Below are 11,116 nucleotides of genomic sequence, written 5' to 3'. Positions count from 1 at the left end.
TGAAAGTTCATGTTTTTAGTTTAATTTAGTCAAACTCGTCATAATTAGTTTAGGTACTTCTATAATTTTAGTTCCTTACCCGAATTGATCTTTTTTTAGTTTTTATTTCAAAATCATTAATGTTAGTTCCTGATCACCCTTATCTTAGCTTATATGCTTTTAAAATCCTAGCGGTTAGTTCATGAATTGATACTTTATTAGTTTGTCTAATTTAGAATGTCTTGCCTGTTAGTGATCCTTCATTTAATTTGATTTTCTTTCTGAGGCCATTGGAAAATCATGAAGATTGGCCTCTACCATCACCATTATCATTTTTGTTAATTACTAAAAAAATTTTACTTTGAGGTTTTATTTTTGTTTTGTTTGGTATTTTATTTCTTATATTTTTTTTCCCAAATTAATCCCTTTTATTTTAAAATAAAATACTTTTCTCAAAAAATCATTTTAAAAATCTATTTCAAAAACTCATTAGAGTCCTCAGGATCAAAATCTCCTTTTTTTTTTTTATTTAAAAATAATATGCAACCATATCTTGTTCGGTTTGCATCATTCTCGATTTTCAACAAAAATTTTGGTTTTGAACAAAAACTAAAATCAAAGCTTGTGGTCCCAAATAAATGGGATAATTCTAGGCTAAATTCGTGTATATTAATTTGGGGAATTGGTGAAACCCCTACATAAGAAAATCTTTTCAAAATTTATTTTTGTTGCCACATTTGACACTTGTTGAAATCACGTCTATCTATTTTTTAGGAATTATATACAAGATGTATGTGATAATTGATGATTTTGTATACTGTGATCACTTTTGCTATGTTAATTAGATAACGAGCATGCTAGGATTTCTATATTTTATTATTGTTATCTAACCCCTTACAACTTGAGGAAGCACGTTACAAATTATCTATGCTATCCAGGTATGTCCTCTATCACCTACTTTCTGAATTATGTGAATATGCTGGTCATTGTGAAATAATGCTTATGTCTAATAATGCTTGAGTGTTCTAATATACATGTTTCATTGTTTGATTATTTCTAATAAAACACATGCTAGATGATATATTGTTTAAATTAACCATCGATGTTTTATGATAGCGCTTGAGAAGCGGTCCAAGTACGCATCCTAACCTTCCTTTATTATGATTTGATCTTGTTTGGCATGCTATTTTTTTGGAACCACCTAGCCTACTTAGGTATCCATAATTAACTGATTAATTGTCACATTCCCCTTAACTTAGTTAGTAGAGACCTTTATAGGGCTTAGAGGGGTGCTACCTTTTAAAGGTACCTTCCCAATAGGTAACCTGATCCCCGGACTTAGACTCGGGTTTTTCAAAGACACGCTTTTCCGAAAATTATGGAGTCATTTTTTAGGGTTTTATTTCTTGTTTTATTTTCCCTTTAAAATAAAAATAAAATAAGTGGCGACTCCAACTTTTTCCAAAAATTAATCTTTTCACAAATAAAAAGCGAGTCTCGCCGATCAAGTGGGAGTGCACGTGAAAAATGCGGGTCCACAACCATGCTCATTGCAATAGTCTTCAAAATCAATATTTTCAAATTCTCTCCCATGATCACTTCTTATACAAGTAATTGTAAAACTTTTTTCATTTTGAATTTTGTTACAAAACTTTGAAAACTCATAAAAGGCTTCATTCTTTTGACTAAAAAATAAGACCCAAGTGTATCTAGAGAAGTCATCCACAATAACAAAATCATAAGATTTTCCTCCAAGGCTTGGTGTCCTAGAGGGACCAAATAAATCCATATGCAACAATTCAAGAGGCCTAGTTGTTGAAATGAAATTTTTGTTTTTAAAAGAGTTTTTGATTTGCTTTCCCATTTGACAAGCTTCACAAACTTTGTCTTTTTGAAAATTTATTTTGGGAAGGCTTCTAACAAGTTCATCTTTGTTGAGTTGGGAAATGAGGTCCATGTTAGCATGTCCCAACCTCCTATGCCACAACCAACTTTGATCATGCATGCTTGAAAAGCATCTATCATGACCATCATATTTTGAAATATTTATTGCATAAACATTATCACATCTATGACCCATGAAGATGGTTTTATCATTTTGAATATCTTTGATGATGCAATGATATCAATTGTTAGAAAAATTAGGCTAATCCAACCTATGGTAATCACCCTAGAGGGGGGTGAATAGGGTGATGGTCTCTTTTTGCAAATTTAAACTATGTGAATGTAAGAGACAATTATATGCAAGTATATAATAAGCATTATAAAGACAATTGCATATAAATTAAAAGAGTAGGGAAGAGAGAATGCAAACACAAGATTTTATAGTGGTTCGGCGTAAGAGACAATTATATCCACTCTCCTCTAACTTCAATCCCAAGCTTGAGGTTTCACTAATTCAAGGCTTCCAAACCAAGCCTTCAAGCAATACAATTGGATTATGGTTTCAATTCACTCTCTTGGACTTTTGGCTCCAAGCACCCTTTACACTTGTCAAGAGATATTCCTTCTAAAGCTTAATTTGCAATATTTTTTTGCTGACACTTGGTATATTTTTGGTATATTAATAATATAACATTTGGTATCACTTTTATAAAATTGGTATATTTGTTAAACCAAGGTTTGGATTAAAAAGAAGACTTTTTTTATACCTAGGTAAAATTAAATGATCATATGCTTGTATGCCCTAAAAGTGTTATTCAATGCATGTTTTATATCTTTTTAAATGCATATGTTCTCCCATATATTTTTTCCAAATCATGCTTTAAATTGGGAATGCTCTAAGGATGAGCAATATTTTATTTGGAAACTATTCTCAAATGAAAAAGGGGGAGATTCATTTTCATGAGGAATTATTTTTGATAACATGTGATTCCCCTTATATACTTTATTGAAACTTTTTATTGATGACAAAAAAAGGGAGAAGTAATGGTAGGTTGCTAACTTGGGAAAAAGTGTCAATATTGTTTTAGCAATTCTATTCATATTGATGCTATGTGCTTTATTCGTTATATTTGTATGCATCATATTTAATGATAATGTCTAGCCAAATTGCTAAATTTCTCTTTATGCTATTTATGTTTGCTTATATCATTTTGAGCATCCTTAATATACTCCTTGAAGTTTATAAACTTGAATATTTTCTAAATTCAAAGGAGCATATATTGAGGGGGAGCTTTTTAGCAACCTTGGTTTTGTCATCATCAAAAAGGGGGAGATTGTGAAACCAAAGTTTGGTTAATCTTGATTTTGATGATAACAAAACAAGGTTTAGAACTAATGATTATATTTCAAGTGTGCTTAGGCAAAATGATTTTTGAAGTGGCAATCACAAAGACAAATCAAGCCAATGAGAAATCATGAAGAAGAAGACCACCTCAAAGAGAAGTGTTTTTCAAGACCCAAGATTCATAAGATCTCTTTGTAAGGTTGTTGGTGCACTAGGATTTTCATGCATTACATTCTTTACTTATGCATCAAAATCATCCAAGAGTTATTTTGTTTTAAATATTTTAAGAATTGGATGATTTCATGTTTTCAACTAAAACCTTGTGTTAAATGTTTTTCAAACTTGTTTTAAAAGGTTTTAAGTTGAAAAAATTAGTTGCTGAGCCAAAAAATGGCTTAACCGGTTGAACCGGCTGACGAACCGGTCGACCGGTTGTGCTTGTCCGGTCGAGGACCGGTCGAGGAATGCCAAAACTTTCTCTCTCTCCCAATGGCCTTCTCTTCCCGGTCGAGGTTTGATTGAGGACCGGTCGAGGTTCGATTGAGGACCGGTCGAGGTCCGGCTGAGGCTCAACGATCACCTGCCAAGCATTAAATGCTAACGGCTAGTCAATCGTTCGACCTCTAGCTCGACCGGTCGAACCCCCAAATGGCTAGTTTGGCTTTTCTCTTTTATAAAAAGGCTTCAATCTTCATTGTTTCAAAAAGCTTAACCTTCTCAAACCTTTCTTGAATATATTTGAGCCTTAGAAGAGTGTTTTTTTTAGTGCACCATTGTTTTAAAACTTGCATATCCTTAGTGCACCTTTCAAATTCTAGTTTTCTCGTATCATTTGAGCTTAAAGTTTTTGTACTAGGATTTTGTGAGATCATTTATTTGTAAATCTATGAGAGGAAGTTCCTTAAGAGTGGGATATCTCTTGAGAAGTGTAAAGGGTGCTTGGATCCAAAAGTCCAAGATGGTGAATTAGAACCATAATCCAATTGTATTGCTTGAAGGCTTGGTTTGGAAGCCTTGAATTAGTGGAACCTCAAGCTTGGGATTGAAGTCGGGTTACGTCGAACCACTATAAAATCTTATGTTTGCATTCTCTCTTCCCTACTCTTTTAATTTATATGCAATTGTCTTTATATTGCTTATTATATACTTGCATATAATCGTCTCTTACATTCATATAGTTTAAATTTGAAAAAAGAGACCATCACCCTATTCAGCCCCCCCTCTAGGGTGATTACCATAGGTTAGATTAGCCTAATTTTTCTAACAGGTTTTATGTACAACAGATAGCTCAACAATTATACGAGGACCAACATCTATTAAAATACCAAAAGAGAGTATTTCTAAAGAAAAAAATGATTTCTAGCATTATGGCATAAAAAATCATTGTCCAATAGGATAATATTTAGAGGGGTGAATGGGTGTATTTTAAAAAATATTAAGAGATCAAATAATAATCCAAATTAAACCCATGAGATATAAAAAATAATCACTATAATCAAAATACTCAAGATAATCAAACAAGTATGTAAGGGATATAGGAATTTTTATGTGGAAACCCCACACTTTCAATGGAGATAAAAAAAAAAAAAAACCATACGATATAAGACCTCTAATCTAAATCTACTATATAAGATCAAGTTTCATATAATTACTTAGTTGCTTTACCAAAAGTCTTACTCTTCAAAACCTACAACTTGGTCCATGTCTGTGACACAACAATCTCCAATTGCTCCAGCGAATACTCCTCAACTTCACTGAAGAGATGCAAGTCTTCAAATAACCCTAAATCCAATGATTGAATCCTTTTTTGAGAGATTGGGAATGGTATGACAAGTTAGGCTAACTCCCTTAATGAGTGACCAACCTTAAAAGGGTTATAATAGGGTTTATATAGGCCTCTTGAACCTAGAAGATCAATATCTAGAGTTTCCAAAAAGAAAAAATTGTTAATTTTAAAAAAATAATCTACCATATTTTAGTAGATTCTACACGGGTGCTAGAGCGCACTTATCCACTACTCAAGTGTCTCGGGTGCTTGAGCATTGGATAAGCGTTTGAGTGGTCCCAATGCTTGAGTGTTGTTTCCACAGCTCGAGCATCCCTGGCTTTTCCAAAATGTTAATTTAAACTTCTTAATTCGATAAAAATATATGAATCCACTTAACCCTTTAAACACTTAACTTGCCACAAATCGAACCTATTTAGACATACCCATGACTTTCCAGTTGAACAAACAACAACCTTGAATCTTCAATGGAGAGTAAGTCACTATCTAAAAAGTTTCCTAAGCTAGAAAATAAATTGGAACAAAATTGCCAAGTTACAATGAGGACTCATTGTCCTAATATGATAGATTTTATAAAGGAGAGTTGGTTGTTTTCTTAATGTCCAATGGTCTCTAATGATTGAAGGAGTTGGAGTGAGTCTTTCCTTAATTTGGGAGTAATGGATTGTGATCTTTATGTGGCCACCTTAATCTAAAAGGGAATGAAATCCTAACTTAAGAAAAAAAGTATTGAAGAAATCTCCTTGTAGTGTTTTGGTAAAAATATTTGCAATTTGGTAAGATGATGGTACATAACTGATGGTAAAAGTGCCAACAACAATATTTTCTCTAGCAAAGTGGTTGTCAAGCTTAATGTGAATAGTTTAAGCATGAAAATGGGATTGTGAGATGTATGGATAGCACTTTTGTTGTCACAAGGTAGGGGAGGCGAGTGAGATAATGAAATGTCAAGATTGTTGAGAAAGTATTATATGTGACCAAGTAACTTCAACTATAGTGGTGGATAATGATTAGTGATATTTGGCTTTTGCATTCCATTGGGAGACGATTGATTACTTTAGAGCTAAGTAAAAGGAAAAAGTGGGTTTTGACTCATTAACTTGAAAAAATATAGAAAACAGAACTTAAACTTTTATAAATCAGTTTTATCTTCATCCATTTAAAAATACATGCATTTTTTCACAAGTCAGATAATTATTTCCTAAAATGACTTTTTACTTGTAAGGTTAATAACATGAATTAACAATTTATTTATTTATTTATCATAATAACTTATTTGAGATTAATAAAATAAGAAATTTGACAAATTAAACTTACAATTAAAACAAAAAAAAAACTTTTAAGATAAAAATATAAAAATAAATATTAACTATCACTTCGCTAAATCACACTAGTAAAAAATATAGATTCGAGAAAGAGTTGGACATACAATGGAAGTTAATACTTTATTTTTAAAATTTTTAAGTTTTTTTGTTTTAATTGTATTTAATTTTTAATTTTTTTGGTTTTATCACTTAAGGATCCTAGAGAAATTTTCCAAAATGATTTGTATCTCATATTATATAAATAAAAAATTTATAATATATTTATTTGTAAGATACTTTTATCAAAGTAAAATGATAAATTAATTTTTTGGTAATTTTATTTAATATTATCAAGTAAAAGGGTATTTTAAGAAATAATAATAAAATTGCATGTATTTAAAAATATTTTTTAGTGGATAAAGATAAAACTGATTTATAAAAGTTAGGGTTCCTTTTTTTATATTTTTTCAAATTAATGAGTCAAAACCTACTTTTCCCTAAGTAAAATGCAGTAGCCAATGGTACTGCAATGTGTATTGACAACTAGCCTAATTTCCATCACAAAAGGTAGAGAGAGTTAGTGAACTTTATGATAAAAAAAAAATGTTGACCAAACAAATCCAAAAAATACCAAATTGTACCTACAACAAAAATTAGGGTTAGTGGCATTTATAAATGACCAAAATACCCCTAAAACCTTAAAAACGCCAATGGGATTGCTTGATACAACTTCAAGCACACTAGAAATGCTAGGATTTTTAGATGCAACTTATTATTGTTGGATGAACCACTCAATCAATAGAAGAGCCAAATGCATCGCTTGATCAATCGAGGTACTCAAGCGCTAATTCTATCGCTCAAGCACTCTAGCGAAAATCTAAAACCTAAAAGCTAGTTCTTGAGTTTTCTGGTGATCATTTTCTTTGAAATAAATCCCTTTTTGATAGGGGTGTTGTGTATGAACTGCTTGTGATGGTTTGGATTGCTTCCAAACTCCCCATTGGTTACACTGAATGATAAGAAACAGATTTTTACAACAAAATCCTATACTCCATTAAATTGGAGTTTACAAAACATTGTAAAGAAAAAAGAGATTTTTACATTTAATGAAAAAATTCTTATGCCCTTCATGGGGCTTACAACCAATCTAGAGAGTAACAACATCAATCCCAACAACAAAAATCACAACTATGAACATCAGATTATAAATAAATCATAATACAAAATGCACATAACTTTATCCTCGTGGCCATGGGATAAATAAAATACCCAGCAAAACCAAAGTTAGCACACCCTAGAAAAGTTCTAACATGCTTACTAACCTATGGCTTTGATACCCGCTATATGGAAAAACTCGGACCACTTCGTTTCCTAAGCCCGAATCAGGTTAAGAACATGAAAAAGCTTCCTAGGGCTTTTTAAATCCTATCCATAGTGAAAAAAAGGGCATTTTAAAATAATAACAAGATTCAGAAAATGCTATCAAAATTAATACCTGGGATTTCATTATTCCTAAATTTGTTCCACAAGGTGAAGACGAAGATCATTATCGCAAAAAGCCTTGTAGACCCAAAGTCTTCCACCTGATGACTCAAACCATGACTTTGATGCACTTTCGACAGATGAAGAAGAAGAGATGATGGAGGTTATGACTCTCTTTCTCTCTAGAGGTAGAAGACAACTCTATGGAAAAGTTATGAAAAACCTAACACTTAAAGGGGTATTTATAGGGTTCCCTATTAGGCTTAAGTGACTTGAGTCCACTAAAGGCTTAGGTCACTTAATGTAACCTAAAATGGGTTCTAATTGATTAATTAACCCAATAGGGCCCACGAATTAATCAATTAGCCCAATTTAGAGACCTTGTGCAACCTTACATAGTTACCAAAATGCCCTTATACACAAAAGTGAACTTAAAGTGAATCCAATCCTCACAACCCATTTCATCATGGTATATGAGCTCAAAGTAGGAACCATGCATTGGGACCCATAGAATAGTACTAGCTCCCTTATAATCCAATTCTAAAGGTGATTCAATCCCACTAGAGAGAATCAATTGCACTCCAATACCCTATGTAAATAACAATAAGATACCATGTGCTCGGGTCCGTGACCTGTTATTCATTGTGTTCAGTTTCCCTATGAACTAGTATTAGTAGTCTAACAAGGTGAAAGCTATAAGCCTTTCAAGACTACCTCTACTATCCCTGAGTTGCAAATCCTCTTATATGTGTGTTCAAATGACATATCTTAGCTCTCTAAGAGCATATGTGTCAAGTTCCATTTAAGGAACTACTATGACCATAATTTACATGAACACATCTCCTTGGAATCACCTAAAAGGATATACTCTGCCTTAATCCTATGAGATATCATGGTGTCTCTATTAGAATATCTATTGCAAGGAACCCGTGCCTTGGATATTCCCTACAACTCTTAACGTACCCAAGTCACGTATAATGTAAAAGATGTATGTTAGAATGCTTACAAGGTAAAATGCATGAAAATAGGATATATAAAAGTAAGCTGAAAATTTATTAATAAATAATAAAATCTAAAAGTTTATTACATCATGTTATGCTTTTAAAGGCTCTATCCTAACATACGAGACTTTTAAAGGATTTTATTTGGTTCTACATCGAAAGGAATGGATTTGAGAACGCCCAAATATAATGTAACATTTTCTAATGCACTTTAATCTAGATCTTTTGATTAAAAATATATTTTTTTGCTTCCATGGCTAAGATCTAAAGGCCTATGGAGAAAATCATGCACCTAACCTAGTCTTGAGATTGGGAAGAAACTGATATGAGATTTCCTATAGTGAAATTGAGTGAGCTTCAAAACTGGATTCTAAATAAACTAATATTTTCCTATGGGTCCCAATGGTCTTTGCTTAAGCTCATATTCCTTGGTGGTACATTATTTTATGGATATTTGGGTTTTCATTCATATGTGGCAAAAAGGTATTTTGGTAAATATATAAGATTGCATAAGAGCATAAGAATGGTCTTTTTTATTAGACTAATTAATTAATTAGAGCCTAATAGGGCTATTTAATTGATTAGGACTCAGTGGGTAGATTAAATGACCCAAGCTTAGGATAGGCTCAAGTCACTTAAGCTCACAGGTAAGCCAATATAAACCCCCATAAGAGTTTAAGGCTTGTAGTTTTTGTCATTCAATCTCCAAAGAGAAGAGCCATAGCTTCCATCCCCATAAAGAAGATTCCACCATCCTCACATGCCAAGGTACAAGAAAAAGCTATTGGGTGGAATATAGCAAGGTTTTCAAGATACATGCTAACCTCTTCATCAATTGGAGTTGATTTGGGAACATCCAAATCAGTTGTATTATTTTTTGAGCAACTAGATCAATGTTTTTGTTAAAAAATAGTTTCTTTGCTTATATCAAGGTTTGTTTTAAGTTTTTTATATTATTCTAATTCTATTTTTGGTTGTAGGGGAGTTTTGATAAATTTGAAAATTTTGGATTCCAAATATTTGATTAACAAATCTATAACAAGATCCCTATCCTGGGAAATTAATTTAATTTCTCTTTCCATTTTTATGCTCTTTCTCTCTCTCTCTCTCTCTCTCTCTCTCTCTCTCTTTAGTAATTCTTAATGAAAATAAATTTTCTTGAAAATTAGATTCGAAAAGATATTATTTATTAAATTTTGGATAGGTGCATGTTAAGAAAATAAATATTGTGAAAATAAAATTAAGAAAGTAAAGTTTCTTTTTGTAAAATTATTCTCAATAATTTTAAAATATTTTCCTTTAAAATAATTTTATGAGAATCATTGTGCAATAAAAGTTTTCCTCTTTTGATAAATTACTTTCTAGATTTTTAATTTTCAATATTTTAGAAATTTTCTTATTACATTAATCCTCAATTGGAATAATAAAGAATTTTAGAAATAATAAAGATAATTTATCATTAAAGGCATTACTAAACGTTGAATTTTTATTTATTTATTTTTAAAAAAATTAATGAAATAAGTTGTTATGAAAATAGTAATTCACCTTCTTGATTTGTCATGTGAGTTGTTGCACTAAAATTAACATAAAGGTGTGTATCTCCTTTGTTATTTATGTTCATGAATGAAAGGACTTATTGAGTATTTTCCTCTTAATTGACATAATTATGCTTGTAATAGCATTTAATGACTATATGATTAGTCTTACCATAAATTTGATAAGTAACCTTAGGATTGTCTTTGTTGAATTGCCCTTATTGCTTATGCCAATTCTTCTTATTGAAGTTAGACTTTTATTTCAATGAGGATGAGAAATTTTGAGGTGGAATTTGATTATTTGGTCAATTTTGAATGAGACCACCTCTTCTTCTAGATCTTTATCCTCCTTATTGTCCTCTTCCTCTACTTCTTTGACTAAAAATGCTTGATTATGGTCAAGTTTTTGTTTTTTCCTCCACAATATAAACCTATTCCTAGTTCTATAAATTAATAAAAAATAAATTGTTTAACAGTTAGGTGTGGAGATTTTGATAGCACAACAATACTTAAGTCTTTGTATTTCAAACTCTTGAAACTTGGAAAACTTATCAACATTTGAAAAAGACTTGCCCATGATTGCTAATTTGTCATAGATGTTCTTATTTGGATATGCTCTTTGAGAGATTGTGATCACTTTGACAACACATATAGTTTGTTATCCAATTGAACTTTATTCTTCTTGGTGTTGGGCAATAAATAGTCTTAAAGTGATTGCTAAACTTGAATTGTTGTATCCCCACTATAGATCATGCTTAGTATTTCCTCATCATATTACCTAGAAGCTAAAGGAGTAAAGA

The sequence above is a fragment of the Vitis vinifera genome, chromosome 7 (assembly GCF_030704535.1).
Source record: "Vitis vinifera cultivar Pinot Noir 40024 chromosome 7, ASM3070453v1".
Lineage (NCBI taxonomy): Eukaryota > Viridiplantae > Streptophyta > Magnoliopsida > Vitales > Vitaceae > Vitis > Vitis vinifera.
The sequence above is the reverse complement of the archived record's forward strand: the minus strand, read 5'-3'. Positions refer to the sequence as shown.